At 44.5% G+C, this 20,233-nt stretch overlaps 1 protein-coding gene across 1 annotated transcript in view; it reads right to left on the reverse strand.

The window, feature by feature from the left end:
* The window catches only part of CDH11 (cadherin 11), a 144,746-nt gene extending 124,513 nt beyond the window's left edge, over positions 1-20,233 (reverse strand). Inside the window, exon 1 of the mRNA XM_060131015.1 lies at positions 20,073-20,233. The gene's annotated coding sequence lies outside the window, so the exon portion shown is untranslated. The remainder of the gene's footprint in view (positions 1-20,072) is intronic.

Consider the following 20,233-nt stretch of genomic DNA (forward strand, 5'->3'; position numbering starts at 1 on the left):
GTAGTTACTACATGTGATGGTCAGCTTTATGTGTCAACTTGGCTAGGTTACAGTCTCCAGTTATATAGTCAAATACTAATCGAGGTGTTGCTGCAAAGGTATTTTGTTGATGTAATTAAACTCTAGACTCAATCTTCTTTAAGTAAAGATTATCCTAGATAATCTGGGTGGGTTTGATTCAACCAGTTGAAAGGCCTTAAGAAGAGAATGGAAGCTTCTTTAATGAAGAGGAAATTCCACCTGAGGACTGAAGCATCAGCTCACACCCTACAGCTCCCGTCTGCCCTTCCTGCCCATCTGCCCTTTGGGTTTCAGACATGCTTCGCCAACCCGCACAATAGCTTAAGCCAATTCCTCTCAATAAATCTCTTAATATATGTATATCCTATGGATTCCGTTTCCCTCATAGAATCCTGGATGAGGCACTACGCGTACATCAATATTTACAAATGGGAAACTACAGAAAATTTCATACTCAAAAGAAATGGAAGGGGTTATACAATCTCCTGACAGCAGCCAGGGACACAATTTAACTCCCCTGAATGACAGTTGTCTCCTTACCTGCATCCAAAAGTAAAATTTCAAATTTGTTAAGAAAACCTAAGAGACAGTGAATTTAAGGAGGTTGGATTAAGGGGCCACCAGGGTATCTCCACCAGAATGGCGTTTGTTGGTGATATGAAAGATGGGTAGACAATTGCTATGTTTAATGCCCTCTGAGAAAACAATTCTCTGTTCTTCCACTAATAGTTAACATCTCTTATGAAGGCAGAAGTTCAGATTTAATGTAAATGTTTCTTCCTGATATGGACATTTAGTTCCTTTTTTTTTATACTGTCAGAAGTGAAAATCTAATAACTTTCCCTCAAAGCAATCCCTCCAATATGTGTGGGCTGTATTCTTCCAAGCATCATCTCAAAGCTTCTTTTCATTACTCAGAGGAACTATATTCTAATAAATCTATCCATTTCAACCATTTACTTACACAAACTTGTTGTACACATTCATCCACCTCTCAGAAGCCCCAAGAGATGCATACCACTACCCCAATACATCACTGCTAAGACAGACCGTCCCTGGCATAAAGGCAGTGAACACCCATGAGGAGACATGGGCATGAACACACATGCCGTGACCAAGAGGCCCAGATTCTGCCCTTGGCAGAGCCCTGACCTCACCTGTGTTGCTGGTCAAGTTCCTTTCCCTCTCTGGGGCTCTCAGAACAAATGTTGGGATTCCCTGTAATCATTTATGAAAAATGTCGGCCATGACACTGATATCCTGTCCTCCTTTTCTCCCTCCCTCCATCCCTCCCTTCCTTCTTTTTCACTTTTCTTCTTCTTTTTTCTATTTTCCTTCTTCCTTCCTTCTTCTCCTCTACTCGTCACTTTGGAGGCCCCCAGTAATAGTAAATAACATCACAATCATCTTCATCAGCTGTACTCCTCAGCTGGGATGGGCAGAGAGAGTGGCTGTCATTCTCAAATGTCAGTCATTTCCTAACACATCACAGTGCCACGTTTTACTGATCACACTCATCATTACTGAAAAAATACTTTGTTCATTTGTTTATATTTTATTGGCTTTCCCCTCAAACTAAAATATAAGGTCCATAAGAGTAGAAACTATGTCTGTCTTGCCCACCCTTTTATCTCCAGCCTAACTGATTATCAGTGTATCATGAAAACTCGCTAAATGTATGGATTGATGGATGACACATTTTTAATCTAATGTATTTTGCTTTGTACGCAGGTAGCCCACACTGCAAGGTCTGAAGCTTGTGTCAACGTTAGCTCACTCCTACTTCTAGAAGCCAGGATTATCTCTGGGTGTAGGTAAGAATGACTCTATCTTGGCCACCCCCTTTCTGTGGATCCCTCTGTTAGACCCAGCGTTGGGGTGGAGACTTGGGAGAGCTGCAATGGAGCTAAGAAGTGTTAAAGAAGGGGGCTAAGGAAGCTGTGGTTCAAAAGATGCCAAGACTGACATGTGGCGTGAACCTGACTCCTGTGCCCCCTTGTCTCCCTCTGTCCAGGTCTTAACACAAGCATGTTCACACACGTGTGTACCCACATGGCCCAAGCACCACACTGCATCTCCCTACTGTTCAGACTTTATTCGTTCCATTGAAACTCTCTCTAACCTTCACATGAATCTGATTTCCTGGATAAACACGGCATTGGAAGCAGCTGGGTTCACTGAGTTATCACATCTTCTTGGTTTGCTTTGGACCTTTCTATCTGCAAACTGCTCAGGGCTCATTTAGGATGTAAGTACTTATTTTAAAGGGTTGTGTATCATATGTGAATAAACACAACCTTAAGTGAGACAATGTAAGAGAAAGTGTTATAAATTCACCACTACCGGGGGTTAACAGAATTATTATGCTCATATTACTAATGTTTCATCATCGTGGCATCATCATCAGCAGCAGCAGCAGGTGGTTACAGTATTGTAGGAAGAGCCCTGGAAAGGGAGACAAAATTTGTGAAATCTAAATTCTTTTTTTTTTTTTTTTGGCTGTGCCGCACGGCTTGCGGGATCTTAGTTCCCTGACCAGGGGCTGAACTTGTATCCCCTGCAGTGGAAGTGCGGAGTCCTAACCACTGGACCGCCAGGGGATTCCCTGTGAAATCTAAATTCAAGCTCTGCATCTTGCCAGCTGCATAATGATAAGCATGTTACATAACCTGAGCCTTAAGTTTCTTTGTCTGAAAAATAAGGGTGAAAGTACACGGTTGTTTTGAGAATAAAATTAGATAACATAATAATGTGTCTTACAGAGCATCTTCCTCACCAATAGTTTAAAAATGTTTTGTTGTATAAATTGTCCTTTGAAAAATTAAGACCTGCTCTATCTACACAGTATCTACTAGCTACAAGTGGCTACTGAGCTCTTACAATGTGTCTAGTTCCAACTGAGATGTGCTTTATGTGTATAATACACACTAGATTTCAAAGACTTAGTATGAAAGAAAGAACGAGAAATATCACATCAGTCATTTTATATTAATTACGCATCATAATATTTTGGATATATTGGCTTAAAATGCATTATTCCAATTGTCACATATCTCCTTTTTACTTTTTTACTTGGACTACTAGAAAATTTTAAATTTCATGTGTGGCTCACATTGGTAGCTTGCGTTACATGTCTATTCGACAGCACTGGCTTAGAGAGCTATCGTCCTTGTCCTGATATTTCAATTAGAAACATACAAAAGCTCAAAAACAAAGGATTTAGTGGAGAAAATTGAGTTCTTAACATCCTCAGAGCTATGCAAATACGAGTCATGCTGGGAAAGAGAGCATTATTTATGGCAGTTTTTAAAAAAAGTACAGCATGAAACCTTCATAAGCAATGGAAAACTACCCCTCAAATCCAGATGAGAGTTTGGGGTGGAAGAGAGAAACAATAGCTGAGTCAACTTCAGTAGAGGGAACAGAAAGGAACAAATGAATTTGGAGTCCTTGAACTTGGATACAATATCCACAGTGTCACTCGCAGTATAACCCAGGGCAAGAGTGTCTAAACTCACTGCATCTCCACTGCCTCTCTGCAGAACAGAAATAACAATACACTTCTCACTCACAGATTATTAGCTAACGTTTACTAAGTACTCAGATCTTTGTAGATGCCATTGTCATCCCAACGGTGCAGATGAGAAAACTGATACAAAAAAAGGATAAGTTATTTACACATGGCCACACATGCTGAAAAATGGTGGCAGTGAAATCTCAACCTTCCTAGTCTGAACCTTCTTCACAGTGAGCTTTTAATCATTGCTCTATACTCAGATCAGACTTTCCCTGCTGTCCACAGAACTAGAGATAATGAACTTAAAGCACGTTATCAAGATCATCAAGGAATGGTACACATTTTTACTGTTGTTATGAAGGCACAACAGAGCATTGAGAGGATATTGAATTTATATCACTCTGTGCTGCATTAGGTCAAAAGAGAAACTCCAAAAGATGAGGAGGAACCCACGCTGACTTTGGAAACTCAGAAGTATTAGCAGTGTCCTGGATCCTGCAAAAATTATTGAGTGCTTTGGGGAAATAACATTGAAAAGTTAGCCTATGGGGGGCTTCCCTGGTGGCGCAGTGGTTGAGAGTCTGCCTGCCAACGCAGGGGACACGGGTTCGTGCCCCGATCTGGGAAGATCCCATGTGCCGCGGAGCGGCTGGGCCCATGAGCCATAGCGGCTGAGCCTGCGCGTCTGGAGCCTGTGCTCCGCAACGGCAGAGGCCACAACAGTGAGAGGCCCGCGTACCACAAAAAAAAAAAAAAAAAAGTTAGCCTATGAAATATGAAGCCAAAAGACTTCTGGCCTCACAGATAATAGACTTAAAATCTGTTTCTACATGTTCAATATAATGAGTGACAGAAGTCTTTCCCAAACTACATTGCATCCCTAGGGTCACCTTTGTAGACACAGCATCAAGTCACAATGTCTTTATTTAAGGTCAAGCATAAATGTCATAGAAATCAAACTATTTACATAAAGCGTTGTTTTGTTTTGTTTTGTCTTGTCTTGTTTTTGTACAAGGCCCAGCAGGGCACTGGGAATGAGGCCGAAGGGGAGCCAAATACAGTGGGAGATGAGGGAATATTCCTACCTGGGGTAAGCTTCTGCCACGAATGGCCCCTAGGAATCCCCCAGGGGGTGTAACCGGGTCCAGCACGCTGGATGACCTCCATCTACACACCCGCCCAACACAAATGTCACCTCACAAAGTAACAGTCACATTTCAGTAACTAGCCAACCTGGCACCTCTGCAGGAGCCATGATTATTTCCAACAAACTAATTTCTTGGTTAGTTTTCTTAGTTAGTTTTGTTCAATTTGGTACAAAAATTAAAGTTATATTAGCACAATTTCTCACATTCAAGAGCATGTGAATGGCATTCTCAATGCTCTCCAGTAGCAAGCCCAACTGAGCCCTGAAAGGAGGTGCAACAAAGCAGGTGAAGTTACTGTTTCTAAAATAGCTCCCTTTTGCATCCAAATCAGCGTTGCATGGGGAGGCATGATCAGTGGGCCAAACCCATACAGTCAATGTAACTTTCTCAGAGGAAGAAAACAACCTTCAGAAATAAATGTTGAGTCATTTCCCATGCAAATGTAAAAACAGGGGAAACAATACTAGAGATAGTATCAATAGTTTCAACATTAAGCAAAGGCAGGCAATCTTTGAGGAGTGATGCTATTTCCATGAATTTAATCAATTGACATTCTTACCCACAAAGCTTGTCTCACTTGCTTTGTTTTTATAACCGTTGCTTTAAATGAGTTAGGGAACAGGTTCTGGAGGCTCTTTGCCAGAGCTGAGGATTAAGTTCTGAGTTTCCAAGAGCCTACCACCCATTTGGTTTTCACGGTCCAAATGAAAATCTGAAGTCCAGGAGCTGGGTTAAGAGGAGAATAATACAGGTATGTTCTCTGGGTCAACCAGGTGACTGACTCTTCTTTTTGGACTTTTTTAAACAGAGCTCAGCTGTTCTTCCTGAGGGAGGCAGTTTTCCATTGGAACCTTCTTATTCTACAGAAGAGGAAACAAATCCAGACAAGAGAAGTGAGTTCCCTCTTGTCCCACGGTGAGTTGATTAACAAATTAGGGATGAGGAAATGGATGGGTCATTTTACAGATGAAAATGCTCAAAGAATATGAGAACAGACAAAGAAATACTAAGCACAGAGACCCTGTGGACTTCATCTCTTCGAACAAGACTCTGCCAGGTTGGTGTTTGCAATTGCATTTGTTTTTGAGTCCTAGCTTGGAGTGTCAAATCTGTTGCCTCTCATGTCCTCTTCAAATCCAGTGTAGATGATTTTTTTCTCTCTCAGAAACCTGGGTCCTTATTAATATGCATCAGAGCAGCTGCAGAAGGAGAGAATGCCCACTGAAGGACAAAGAGTGGGTTTACATGTCTTCTCTCAACATCCCCTAGAAACACATTTTGAACCCTGGGTGCCAAATACATGTTCTTCTGTGACACTGTTGACGGCATCTTCCCTTCACCTATGCCAGGGCTGGACAGGAACCAAAATATCAAGAGAGAACATGGATCATGGAATCACAACTTCTATTCTGCTTAACACATCTTTTAAAATAGTTAAGTCGTATGAGCACATGACAGAAAACAATATTTGGTGTCATCTATAAATCATCGCAGGTGGGGAGAAAGCCAAGAATCTGGCAACTTGGGATGCATTAGAAGAGTCACAGGAAAAGCTTTCTGGTTCTTTCAGGTCCTGGGTTCAAATCCTTTGCAACTGTCTATCAGTGTGGTATTGGGGTTTATTGAGAAGATGCAAAGAGATAATCTCTGGAAGGCTCAGTAGCAGGCACTCAGTAAGCGCTTGGCAAAATACCCATTCCCATTCCTTATTGACAATCAGTAGCAAGTCTCATGAACCTATCCTGGAAGCCTCTTGAGTCTGTCTTTCTGTAACAGAGCAGTGAAGAACATAAATTCTCTCTGTTCAAATCCCTGATTGTCCACTTACCAGAGACATAACTGGGGAAAGTTGTTTAACTACCCTGAGTCTTGGTTTCCATGTTTTATAAATGGGGATAATTATAGCTTCCACCTCGTTAAGGTTGTAGTGAGGATGGATTGAGATAATTTATGGAAAGTGCTGAGCACAGTGTGTGCACATAGTAAATGCTCAGTACACATCAGTGATTTTAATAATGTTGCCCTCTACTCCCGGCTTCCTGTCAGTTTCCCTGTTTAGAGTCTCTGCCCCTTTGTCAGTTCTTCTCAATGCCGGTCCAGAAATCATTTAATAAAGCATTGAACACATCACTCCCCTGCTCTAAACTCGCAAAGGCTCCCTAGAACCTGGGGAATGAAGTCCAAAGCCCTAAATTTGACATGCAACATACTTCACAAGGAGTCCCAAACTCACCACCCTGCATGCCTCCTCTGCCCACTATCACCAGCAGGCAAAACAAAGCTGTGCATTTACATCCTGGCATTTTTGTCTGCATGGCTCCTTCTCCAGAATGCTGAGATGTGACGGTCAGAAGGCACCATGCCAAGTGATTTGTGGAAGAAGATTTGAGAGCCAGACCATTTTAGAGCTGGAAAGGACCCAAAAGGCCACTTTACAGATGAGGAAACTGAGGTTAATTGGCTTGCCCAAGGCCACACAGCTATTTATCAGAACACCAGGGTTTCACTAGGCTGGTCTGCCTAGAAGGAGGAAACCACAGGGCAGCCTATTAGGGAAAATCTGTCAGCAATTGGCTGCAAACTTGCTGACAGGTTATCTTTCTCTATTCATGGGAAATGAGACAGAAGAAAAGCACCCAATGAGAAAAGAACATGAGACATGCCTCTGTGTAAGTGAAAACCGGGTCCCTCTCTGGCTTGCAATGTGGGGCACGGCAGGAGGGGGTTCATGGCGAGAGCAGCTGAAATGATTCCGCAGGATCCATCCCTCACTTCAGAGACATATCCTCTCAGGCTGCATTAGTCTCCTGACTAATGCTCCCAAACGCACTGTGGAGGTTTGCTGAAGTTGAAGATTCTCTGTAAGGTTTGCAGGAGGAACAGTGATGAATAAAACACAAGAATCGCCAATGCATTACTTTGAAGGCGAGTGTGCCCAGCTCTAACTGCTAAATTGCAATTTTTACTCTAAGATAATAATACTAATAGTGATGTTTCGTTTACATAGTGCTTCTTAAGTTCCCTAGAATAATAATAAAAATGAAAACTACACCTTACACTACCGGTGTGTCTATATATGAAGTATACGGTGGAGTGAGGCAGTTCAAGAGCAAGCTCCCTTCGCTATTGGGATATCTTAGGGGAAAGTGTTGTGAATTGGAGTTGTTTGCATAAAGTACGCCGGATTTTCAATTTGGATTTGGAATTTAAACACAGTTTTGCTGCTATTGTCAATGAACTATTTTATAAAACCTTTAAATATGTTGTTAAATATTTAAAACCTTTAAATATGCATGCTTTAAAAAGTTAGACAATGGAAAGATAACTATCGATGTAGCTGCCCGAACAGCCTCACCTATGTTTAGTTGGTCGTTCTTGGTCTATGATCTGGATTTGTGTCCACGGTGGTCTGTCAGGGAGTGCCACACAGAAGCTGAAATGCACGGCTCCAAGACTTCTGTGCAGCTTGGTGACAGCTGGCTCAGGCCTGGGCAAGGGGTGCCGTCAGCCACAACATCAGAACCGTTCAATGGCTTAACTCCCTGGCCCAGCAGACGGGCTAGCAAGTCTCAGAAGCTTTGAAACTCTGAGCTTCCCTGAAAGCTCCACTCTCTGGAAGGATGACGCTGATTCCTTTCAGCAGTGGGTTAGGCTGTCCTGGGATGATAAGGGACCAGCTGCAGAGGAAGCTTTCCTCTGTCTTTCCTTGCTGCCCTAATCTGCCCTAATTTAAGCACTGACAGCTTCCACCTGATCTTGCAATCCTTGGGCCAACAAAGAGGCCAGCATGCTGGGAGGGTGTGGGAGCTGTCCCCTCCAGAAGCTGGGATGTGGTGAGGTCACTTGCCCATTCTTATGGGGGCATCCTTTGTGCTCGTATCAATGCCTAGAGAGCTCCTATGTATTCCATCCTGCCTTCTCCAAGATTTTGGCTCTGAATTCAGAATACTCCTTTCTATCTGGCTGCCCTTAGATTAGGAATACAATTTGGACTCTTGTCCCTGAATCTGGCCTTAGTTTTCTCTGGATAATATTTTTGGAAATTTTGCATTGGTTCCAGAGCCAGCATCCATGGGCCACTTTACCATACAATCTGCCCTGTGCTTTCCAAGAGACCATTTGCCATTCAGATGCCTAGCAGTTATGCTCTCCACCATGGCTGCCTATGGAAATCCTACTTCATCCTCTGAGCTCCTGAGCCTATCACTAGGCTTCTGCTTAGGTCCTGACCTCCTGCCCAATTCTTGCTCAACCCAAACTGGACCATTCAATGTTTAATAAGGGCTTTCTCTGCTCTATCCTCACACCTTAACATCTAACTGTCTATCAACATTCTATTAAGCATTTGAGAGGAACTCAAAAGCCAGATACCCCACTCAGTATTGCAGGGGATAAGTTTTCTTACAACAGTCTTGCAAGGATATGCAGGGAAATGAAGCCTTTTGGGTTTCTTAGTTCAAAGCAACAGATACAGACTCTGGGTAACACAGTGCTTGCAGGAAGACTAGAGAAGCAGGGTCAGAAAATGGTCAGGAATGTAGGAGCCTGGGCAGTCAGAACCAGAGACCAGATCCTGCCACAGAACCAGGTGGGTGAGGGCACTGTGGCTGTCCCCGCTGAACACGGGTAGCGATAGCTTGCTCCACCACCCTGGTTACCCTTGGAAATTGGATGATACAGCAGTCACTGCCACAATGACCAGAGGGAGTTCTTCATGACCAGTGATTGTGTGTGCGTGTGTGTGCACATGTGTGCACGTGCTCACGTGCACAAGCGTAAGTGTAAGATACTGAATCCAAATTTAAAGCACACTGGGAAGTTGAATCAGCATTTTAGCTTCCAGGAGAGCTAGGGAAGCAACTCTGTGGCCCTTCAAGGCTGTGGAGTAGAAGGAGGGCTTTCTTTCTGAAGAGTCTTATTGTGGGTTAGTCTCCAAACACAGGAAGGGGGTTTGGGTGCTATGCAGTCAAACAAACAAACAAGCAAACAAAATGGCAATTATGCATTACAAGAAATGAGTAACATGAAGAATATTGTATTTCAGGGTGGAATCACTCAAAAGGAGTGTCTTCTGTAGTTTAACAAGATTCTGTCCCTGCTTCTATTCTGTTTCTTTTTATTGTTGTGTTGTGTTTTGTTTCTAATAAGAAAGGTAGGTGTCTGAGTAAACCAACCTATTGCATGGGGCTAGGAGGGATGACAGATATTCTGGACAAGAGACTGAAGGTTTAAATTTAAAAAACATTTTGGAAGGCTGGATCAATGGACCCAGACTATAGATATGAAGTATAACAGAGATAATAATAACAGCAACCTCATTCCATGCACTCTTTAAACACTTTTTTTATATATTAATATCGTTTAATATCAGAACCATCCTATAAGGTAGATATCATTAACCCAGTGTTACAGTTGAGGACATTGAGAAATAGATATAGTGACTTGCACAGCTGGGAAGCGGCAAGCTTTGAAGCAAGGCAGCCTGACTCCCTAGCACTGCTGAAGGTGCCTTATCATGTCTTATGTGCACAGGGACAGGTGGGGAAATGTGACTTAACAGCAGCACATAAGGAAAAACAAATAAACAAATAAACTGTGGAGCATAAGTCCTCTGGGTGATGTGGCTGGCAATAAAAGCTAATGTAATGTAGCCTCGGGATGCAATAAAAGAAGTGTGTAGAAGGGAGTTGATAGTCTAGAGTCTAGCTGCCTCTAGATTTCTGTCTTCAGTCCTTCCCTCTGAGGAGGGCTGGAGCAAAAATGAATGGGGTGTTCATTCTAGAGATGTTAAGACCAGGGAGAAGGCATCCTGGAAGACAACTTAGATCCTGAATAACTGCAATGGGGAGGAAGAATTATATCTATTCTGCATGACATCAAAGGCTTGTACCAAAGAATGCAACCTCTGGGGAAACAGAGTTTGGCTCAACCTAAGGAAGTATTTCTAAAAGTGAAAGCTCCTAATGTCTCAGTGGTTTGCATCCAGGGGTAATGAGCTCCATATGACTAATGATGCTCCAGCCATCACCACATGGTAGCCAGGAATGGTGTAACGTGTTGGTCTGGGTGGCCTCTAGGGTCCCCTCCTACCATGCAGGAGTGCAATGCTGTTTTTCCTTCCCCAAACCGTCCCTGGTCATTAAACTGCATGTGGCTTGTCCTCACCGTGGCCCTCTTTGTTTATACTTCCTTTGCAGCACGGACAGTATGAGGCCTTGAGATTTTACAGACAGACCTAGTGTGTTCTGCACCATTGATATTGTCAGCTCTCTGAGGGAAGGCCCTGTGATTTGACCACTTCACTGTGCCCAGCCCAGGCCTTTCAATAAAGTATAGGACAAAGAAATGAGTTTGAGATGGAGTTCAAACCAAACCCTGCCAGAGGGCCCTGTGAAAGCTTAGGGGTGGCAAGGTGAGGATGCCATTCCTACTCTGTTATCTCTGGAAACTTGGAATGGAGGTATTAGTGGTAGATGTCTTTCAGATAGGACAGAGCTGAAGGGTGAAGTCAAATGGTACATATTGCAAAATATTATCAAATGGCACTGCATTGGCTGACCCTGCCTTCCAAATAGCAGATTCATGCAAAGCCCCATATATAGATGTTATGATTTAACTGCCAAATGATGTTACAGGGTGAATACATACATATACATATATCTATCTATCTATCTATCTATCTATATATATATATATACACATCTATATACTTGAACCAATGATCTGTTTAAGTAAGAATCAGACCACAGGTATATAGACTCTAAAGAAAAAATAAAAAGCCTTCTGCTTTCAGATAGTGGTAAAAGATCCGGTTAAGAGCCGAGACCCCCGCTCCCCAGTTCCTGCTCCCCTCTGCTCCTAAATCACCCAGTGACCTCAAGCAAGCCATGGCTCTTCTCTGGGTCCCTGGACCCTCATCGCTAAAAGAAGATTGACTGGAATAGCTGATAGTTCAGTTAATGACTTCAAACATCTGATTCCTGAGAGTTCTACTTGGTAAAGTGGGATGTCCAGTCCTTGTTACAGGTAGTAGGAGGTCCAATCACCGTATGGTGGTTAGACTGCAATAGAGACTCTGATGTAAGATGTCACACGTTAATGGGGACATTGACAAAATGGAGTGGAAGTAGATGGGAGAGATGAGGACGGTGAGAGGTCTGTAAACTGTATCTCGCCAGATTAGCTGAAGCACTGAATGGCAGAGCACACGGACCTAGGGGTTAAGTTCGGTGTCAGATGCCCGAGTTTGAATCCCAGCTTTGCCAGTTTCCAGCTGTGGAACACTGGGAATGTCTGGGTTTTTCCCTCTGTAAGGAGCTAGCAATAATTTTATCAGCTCATAGGGTCACTGTGGATAAGTCTCATGTTATAGAATGTTCTTAGCACAGTGCCCGAAACTAGCTAAGTGCTCAATAAATACTTTTTATTGGATTTTAACTGTCATTGGATGCCATTTTCAAATATTTGTAGGGCTGTCAGAGAAGGAAAAAGTGATGGCGAGCAGGGGCAAAGTGACTGCTGGGAGAAAGTTACAGCAGAGGGGTATTTTAGCTCCTCATATGAGGGGGCATTCTAAGGAGCAGAGGTAATGAATCACCTCTCATGTCATGGGTTTCCAGAGAGGTCGCTAGCGTGCTGTCATCAGGACACTGAAGCAGCCGCAGGGTGAGTGGCAAGCAGAAAACCTGCTGAGAGGGAGAGTTAGACCATAAGATCTCAGAGGCTCCTTTTATGGTCAAGATTTGGGATCCTGTAGGGGCACAGGGTCAAGCCGTCAGCTCAGCTCTCTGTCCAGCTGCTCTTCTCCAGGAAGCTGAGGAGGCCCAGGGTTGCCACACACGTCACACAGAGCAGAAAACTGCTGGGCATGTGGAATCAGACAGGCTCGGACACCCAGCTTTCCTTCCTTCAGCCTGGTGAGCTTGGACAAGTGTCTGGAATCCTCCTGGGGGTCATTTTCCCTGCTTGTAAAATGGAGCTGACAGTACCCTCCTCATGGGGTGACGGCATAGAATTAAGCAGGTAGTGGGTGCAGCACCTTTCACAGAGTAGCGTCTCATAAAGTTGGCTCTCTCCCCTGCCCTTTTCCCAGCAAACACAGGCAGAGCCTTCCTTCCATTGCACCCTGCACTCAGGAGCGAATGCACAGGGCCTAGGGTAGGAACAGATGACACAAGGAGGCCACAGATGGGACACAGCAGGACAATCTGGAAGAACCAGGAGCCTTGGAAAGCCCAGCCTGACTGTGATACTGGGTGTGAAAACAGAGCACCATCAACAGCTGCGTGGGGGTGACGGTTCCTGCTATTTTTAACGTGATGCCAAATCCCTGGGCTTCTGCTCGGGCCCGAGGAAGACGGCAGACAGGGCAAGAGCTTCTTCAAGCTGCAGTCTTTCCACAAGTCAGACCGTCACTGCTCACCCTCCTGAAAACCCCAAACTACATTTACCTGAAAAACAAACAGGCATATTCTGGAAATGGCGACACTTTATCAAGAGACTAATGATCATTTAAGCTAGTCTGGAATAGTAATGCGTCCCTTTTAAAGGGAAGCAGCCCTTGTGAGGAATATCTCAACATCACATGCTTAGCAAGCTTTCCCAGTAAGATATTACTTCAGGGCAGCTTTTCCACAGCAACCCATATGTAAAAACAAGCGGGGAGAAAATGCAAAGGTAGGAAGGAGGCAGGCACTTTTCAAAAGCGATACTTATCTCTAAAATCTCAACTGCCTCTTGAACATTTTAAATGGAAGAGGGATGGGTCACTTAAACTTATGAAATGATTTTTTTAAAAAGGCAGGTACTAATAAACAATTCATCACTAATTCGGAGAGGCCTCAAGCCAAAGGGAAAGTTTAGTGAAAGACTTTGGCCTAAAAATTGTGAGGAAGAACTTCTGCCTGCCACCATTAGTCTATAAAAGTGGAGCTCAGGTCTCCTTCTGAGAGGACGACAAGGCCTGAGCAGTCACTGCGTGCCTGTTGTGAACCAGGCATTGCACCCAATCCTTATGTTACCTTACAACGGTCCTAGGACGTGGGTATTGCGAGGGGCTCCATTTTCACAGGTGAGGTAGCTGAGTCTTACAGAAGTAAGGTAGCTCATTTTTGGTTAGTACTTTGTAAGCAGTGGAGCTGGAATTGAGAAGACTCAAACTGCTGGGCAGGGTTGGAACTAGGGTGTCAGGTGGAGCTCTGTCCTTGGGCACAGAATATAAGGGGATGCCAAAAAACTCAGTAATCAAGATAAATAATATTTTAAGGAAATATTTAAAAAATCAAGATCACTAGAAAAAATCCACAATGAGCAAAATATCAACATTTTCAATAAAGACACGATTGGGACTTCCCTGGCGGTCCAGTGGTTAAGACTCCACGCTTCCACTGCAGGGGGTGCGGGTTTGATCCCTGGTCGGGGAACTAAGATCCTGCATGCCGTGTGGTGTGGCCAATAAATAAATAAATACAGACAGGATCTAACTCTGCACTTGTATGTCTTAGCCTCACTCTCCTCACCCTGATCTTGGCCCTGCCGCTTGGCAATACTGCCTCTAAGTCTGAATAGGTGGTCCAGGCCTGGGGGATGATGGTAACAGGCCGGAGTGTTCAGGATGTGATCAGCAGTAACACATAACGCAGAGATCATGGTGGGGGTGAATGTACCATAATCAGAGGTTATGTCTATCCCTGCCTTCATCCATGCTTGTTCTTACTGAGAATAGAACAGCATCCATGGCAGGGATGCTGCTCTAAATTCTCACTGTTTGATCTCACTGGTGGAGCCTAACAATGGCTGGAAAGAGATCTCTGTGTGTTTTAAACTAAATTCAGGTAGGGGCCTCCACTGCTATGGTTGCTATGTTAGGTGATCATCATGGTGGCCATTTTCTTCAAGAAAAGTGAACGTGGAGAAGTAATCTTAATTTGCGAAGTCATGCCAGTGCAGAGGACCGTGTCAGGAGGATTTCCAGAAAATAAGGAGGTTCATGCAGTAAATGAAGGTTTTTCTTCAACTGGAATAACCAGAAAACTTCGAGAAAAAGGCAGTGCTTATTCACAACATCCTTTGATGAGTACTCAGTGCCAGGCGGCAATAGAATAAGGCTCTGGCCACTGTTTACTGTGGCCTGTAAGGCTGTGTATGCCAGCTTTCTGGATTCAGCACCTCACATGGTCTAAATGAGTAGAAAGAGAGAGGAAAGGGGAGAGAGACACCAGTCCTTGGCCTGCCATGAGAAACAGCATCATTAGTCTCTCCCACACTCTTTTTTTTCCCCCCTCCTCTTTCTTCCTTTCCTCTCTTCTTCTCTCTCAGACTCCCATCTCATTTAACATCCTGTGTACTAGGTTCTCTGCCTGAGCAGAAACCCTGACCACAGAGACTCGAGAACAATGCTTTATCTCTATAAGCATCTTGGAACTCTGTGACTGTCTGACGGCTAATTAAACCAAATAACAGTGAAATTTTCCCTCCAGTTCTAATGAGCGTGCATTATTCACAAGCACTTACAATTTAAAAGTGCCTTCGTTTTAAAAGTTAAATAAACTGTCCAGCGTAAGTGAGCTTCGGTTTACAAAACACTTTGTCTTACTTTCCACTGAGTTACTTAATACTCCCTCCCATAATCCATTTGCATTGATCCCTCCTTCATCAACTGCCCATGCATTCCAACACACTGAGAGCTGCAAAGAACTCCACTGCTGATTCACCAGGGAGGCAACTGGACTCAGTTTTAAAAAAAAAGATACAAATAAGAATCTACTTAAGACAGAACTTATTTTTTTAAAGAGAGCTTTCCTCTTAATTATAATATAGCATTAGTTTTTTGTTTCATTCTTCTGAATTTCCTAATGGCACTATCAAACAGTAACAAATATAAATTTGTGCAGCCTGGAATACGCAATTTAATCATAAGCAGTAATTTCCATATCACTGAGGAGGAAAAAGAAGTCAAATGATTAAACTCCAGGGCATGAGGACCAATCTTGAATTATATTTTACACTCTGCTAAAGTTAGGTTTTGTACAGCAATATCAAGAATGGTTTAAAGGTAGTAGTAAAACATTTACTGTTTTATTAAAACTCCAGGCCCCAAAGTGTTTACCAAAGATCAAAGTGCTATTCTTTTTTGCAAATTAAAAATGTCTTGCAGACGTCTTCAAAAACCTCTTGAAAGAACAGGCAATGATATCACAGCAATCTCACTAATATTTTTCTTCTTTATTCATTCTCTTCCCCTCAGAGTCTGAAATGATGCTTTTTTTGCAGAGAAGAAAAAAAAAAAAGAGGCAGAAAATCCTCCCAGATCACTGACTCAGTGAGAACTGACCTTGTTTCTCATACAGCCCAGCCCCCATCCATCTCCTGCTCAGCCATCTCAAGATTCAGATATTGCAACTTTCTAGTAAGCTCCAAGGTGGGAAGAGAGTGAAGGTAAGGGGATCCACCGACTAGAAAGATGTTAATCCTGACAAACTGCTCAAGCGGTAGCCTGAACCACAGCTAGATTGAATTCGGTCTCTCCTGAGAGGTCCAGACAAGGCTGCTGGTAACAAAACCGCTTTTCATGGTGCCCTCAAAAGAAGATGGGCCTCACGCACAAAGTTGGAGAAGGGTGCCATTGCCCTCTAGTGGCCAAAAGTGCAATCTTCCGCGAAGGAGCCCATTTCCAGAGATGCACAAGGCTCTCAATGTCAGTGTAAAATTATAGCAGAAAGATGTTTAATTATCCTCCTCGAGTGTCTTCTTTAGTCCTTCTTTGCCCATAGAGGAGGCTGTGGATGGCTATCATAGTAATCCTGATGGAAAAGCTCATTCCTACTGGTGCACCAGAATTTGTCCAACTTTCTCCAGCTTTATTTTTTTTTTTTAGCAGACCTGTTGATGTTTTTCCCCTAGTCCCTTAAATAACACACACGCACATATCTATAAATAGAGAGACAGAGAGAGACCAAAGATATTTACATATTTCAGGGGTAATAACTTTGGACTGGAAAGGCTGACAACTACGATGTTTTGGTAAATCTAGAACAGGGGTTCTTGACAAATCAGGTAACTTTTTATGGAACAAGGACCAATTGCATAAGAGGGAAAAACATCCCAAACACATTCCAATCCCTTAAACCACTGGCTGGTGAATTTACACAATGCTGAGATTTTCTAGGGAAAATAAAAACTTTGGAATTTATAGTTATTCTGCAAATTTGACACTTCAAGAAAAAAAGATTTGCTACCTACTTTCAAACTCTATAGACCACTGTCTTATCATTACTATTTAATGATAAGGTATTCTTATGATCAAAGTGAAAAAAATCAATATTGAAAATAAACTTAAACAAAATGATCATATTTTTGGAACATCTGCCTACATAAATGTGTAGAAAATGAAGGCAGACTAAAATCAGATTTGCAGATATTTAGATGGTTCTGAAAATAGCTTTGAATATCACAGATCAAAGTTTACATGAACTGTCAACTTCATAAGTCACAGACATTCACAGGCAAGGTTCTGGGACACACTATGCTTATGGGACTGTAGCTCTGGCATTGTAAATCAAGCCTTGAGGTCAAAGTCATGGCGTTTCCCATATGAGGGTCCCCAAACCAGAATCTTTACAAAGCAGCCATGTAATTCTATTCAAAGTGGAAGAAAAACCATGAATTATGAAGACAAGTGCATTAAAGGACCATGAAATTGATCTGTATTCCCCCAAATCACAGCATGGCTCTCCAACCCTGCCCCTCCTCTTCACACGAATAAACAAACACACATACACAACCACAGCCAACACTGCAAAGAGGAAACATGAGTTCTGGGTCGTAAAAAAACAGATGTAACTTTTTAAAAAATTCTCAAATTAACAAAATATTGCATCTTAATTGAAAACAGAATTTAGGTTTCTAGTAATTTTACTGTCTGGTGTTTCGATAAGAATGCTGAACATAATGAAAGTTCTGAAGTGCTATCAAGATGGTCCAGTGCTTCAATTAGAGCTATTTCAAAAGCCTATTTTTCTAGTAAGCAATAAGCTCAGTTTGAGCAAATCTACATGTCTGGGCCTCAACAGATTATCCTATCTCAGTCCGTTCAGTGCGGCTCTTCATTTTCCCTCCCCCAGGGGTGGGGAGGGTTATTTATTTATTTCTTTTCTGACAATGTAATAAAATGACCAGCTTATACAGACTCTGAAATAACAAGGAAAATAATGGTAATAATAATTATTAATAATAAAGTGCAGCTGCAAGACATTTTAAATGTATTAATTTGCAGTGTTTCAGAAGCAAGATGTAAAGATAATTCTCACTCAAGCAAAGTTTCCTGGCCTCTCAGATGCCTTTTCCTGGTCTGTACTTGAAAACTACTCACATTCCTTTGTACTAGGCAGGATTTCAGTCTTGCACAGAGGTTTGAATTCCAAGGCCCACTGGCCAACTCTAAAACTTTGAATTAGAGCTCATGACTAAGGAACTTTAGTGACCAGGAGCTTCAGGGTCCCTCTGGCATTGGCCCCAACCCTCTGTCTCTTTGTTTTGCAACTTTTATTCCTTTCTTCTACTGGAAGAAGACCAGGCTCCCTGCAGCTAGGGTTGGGCAGTGATTACTTCTGGGTTCTGATGGCTGTATCTCTGTATTTGTAGGGAAAATAATTCCAGGATTAATGAAATGAAGGTCAGCCTCTTCTCTTCTCTCTCACGGTATTAGGCTCTAGCTCTCAGAGCCCAGCGTGGCAAATGTGCTCATGCGATGCTGGCAGATCCTCGCTCCTGAGAACACTTCTACACCTCGGTCCCCGGGAAATCCAGACACCCCGCAAAACCATCGATGTTTGCTGTAAGCCCAAGTGATAAATCGATCCATCCTCTCACCAGATTAATTATCGTGTCTTCCCTGTGATTAAATCGAAAACTTACTCTGCCTCGTATGAAACTGATAGGAATGATAGGAAGAGGAAAACCAGGAAAGATTGCAGAGCCATCCGAAAACGATTTCTTTAGAGGGAAACGGGAGGGAAGACTTTATAGGCAGATGTATACCTACATGCAGCAGGATTTTAGAAACAACCTTCCACCCCACCCCTTAGGGATGACCCGTCGTCATGCAGGGATGGCATTATTAAATAATTAAAAGATGCAATTTCTTAATAGCAGTGCTTTGGCCCGTGAAATTCCTGCTGCATTATCAGCAAAAGCAACAGGGCTTTCTTTTTCTAGCATTTCGAAACCTTTCACCCGGGAAAAGGAGGCGTGTGGACACAGTCGCCCCCGAGCCCCCCCTCCGCCCAGAAAGCAAGGAGCAAGGCCTTGGCAAGAAAGGGATGAAGAAGAGCGACCCGGGGGCCTCCCTGACCCCAATTTCTCTGGGGACTCTTTTCTTCACAGCATCAGGCAGGCCTCCTACAGCTGTACCCGGGTGTAGGGGGAGAGGGGTGCTCTCCTCGCCGGACCCCACGTTCTGCGGGGTTCTCCAAGCTCCTCACCCCCGGCTCCCGTTCCGGGGCAAACATGAGGGAGGGAGGCCGTGCGTGCGGAGCTGGAGAGGCTCGGCGCGTTCCGGGAGGAGGCGCAGGCTGCGGGGAAGGCTCGCTTCGCAAAGTTAACGTTGACCCCGGCAAGCTCCGGCAAGCTCCGCCAAGCCCCAGCCAGAGCCGAGCCCGAGTCTGAGCCGCTTACGGGTCACCCCTTGAGCTGGCGGGTGCTGACAAACGGCCCCCCGAGCCCCCGAAGAGACTCCGGCTTGAGGGCTGGCGCGCGCATCGCAGTCGGCAGCCCCAGCCGCAGTCAGTGGACCCAAACCCACGCTATAAAAGTGCCGGGGGAATCGCCGACCCGAGCTGGGTTCCTTCGGTTTTCCGGGGCTTCCCCGGCGGTCTCGATGGAGGAATTGCGTCCCCGGGAGCACTCGGCGGGGATGGGGAGGAAGGGGTAGGGATCCTGCAGAGCGCGGTCATGTCGTCGCTTTCGCAGAGAGTCGCAGCGCGGGCGGGCGGGCACCGCGCCGGGGGCGACTTTCCCCGGAGACCTGACCGGGGGCAGTCGGCGTGTCCGGAGCGCAGCTCTGCAGCCTCTAGTTCCAGCCGGGTGCAAAGCCCCTGTCTCGCGGCCTCGGCGCAGACCCCATAAAAGGCCGGAGCTGGGGGAGAGGCTGGAGCGCACATCTGGCGCCTCTGCCCCCTAAGCTGCCCGCGTCCACAGCTGGCTCCCTTCTTCCTTTTCGATTTTTAAACAAATCTTACCTCCGCCCTCCCCCCGGTTCTGCTTTGCATTAGTGAAACCGTCTCGAGTCAGTTCTCCCCCGTCCCCAAACATTCTCATCCAGAGACACCCCCACCCCACCCGAAGAAGCTCCATCCAGGCGAGAGGAAGGCACTGGCGGCGCGCCTCACCTGGGGCCCTGGAGGGTGGGCACGAGGTGCGGGCCGTCGGTATCTGGCGCAGGGCGAGCGCAGCGGTGTCAGCCCCGGCCCTAGTCCGGGTCCCATTCACAAGTCGGCGGCGGCTGCGAGCGGCCCCCGCGGCATCTGCTCGCGACGCTCCCCTCGTCTGG

This window comes from Lagenorhynchus albirostris, chromosome 19, assembly GCF_949774975.1.
Source record: "Lagenorhynchus albirostris chromosome 19, mLagAlb1.1, whole genome shotgun sequence".
NCBI lineage: Eukaryota > Metazoa > Chordata > Mammalia > Artiodactyla > Delphinidae > Lagenorhynchus > Lagenorhynchus albirostris.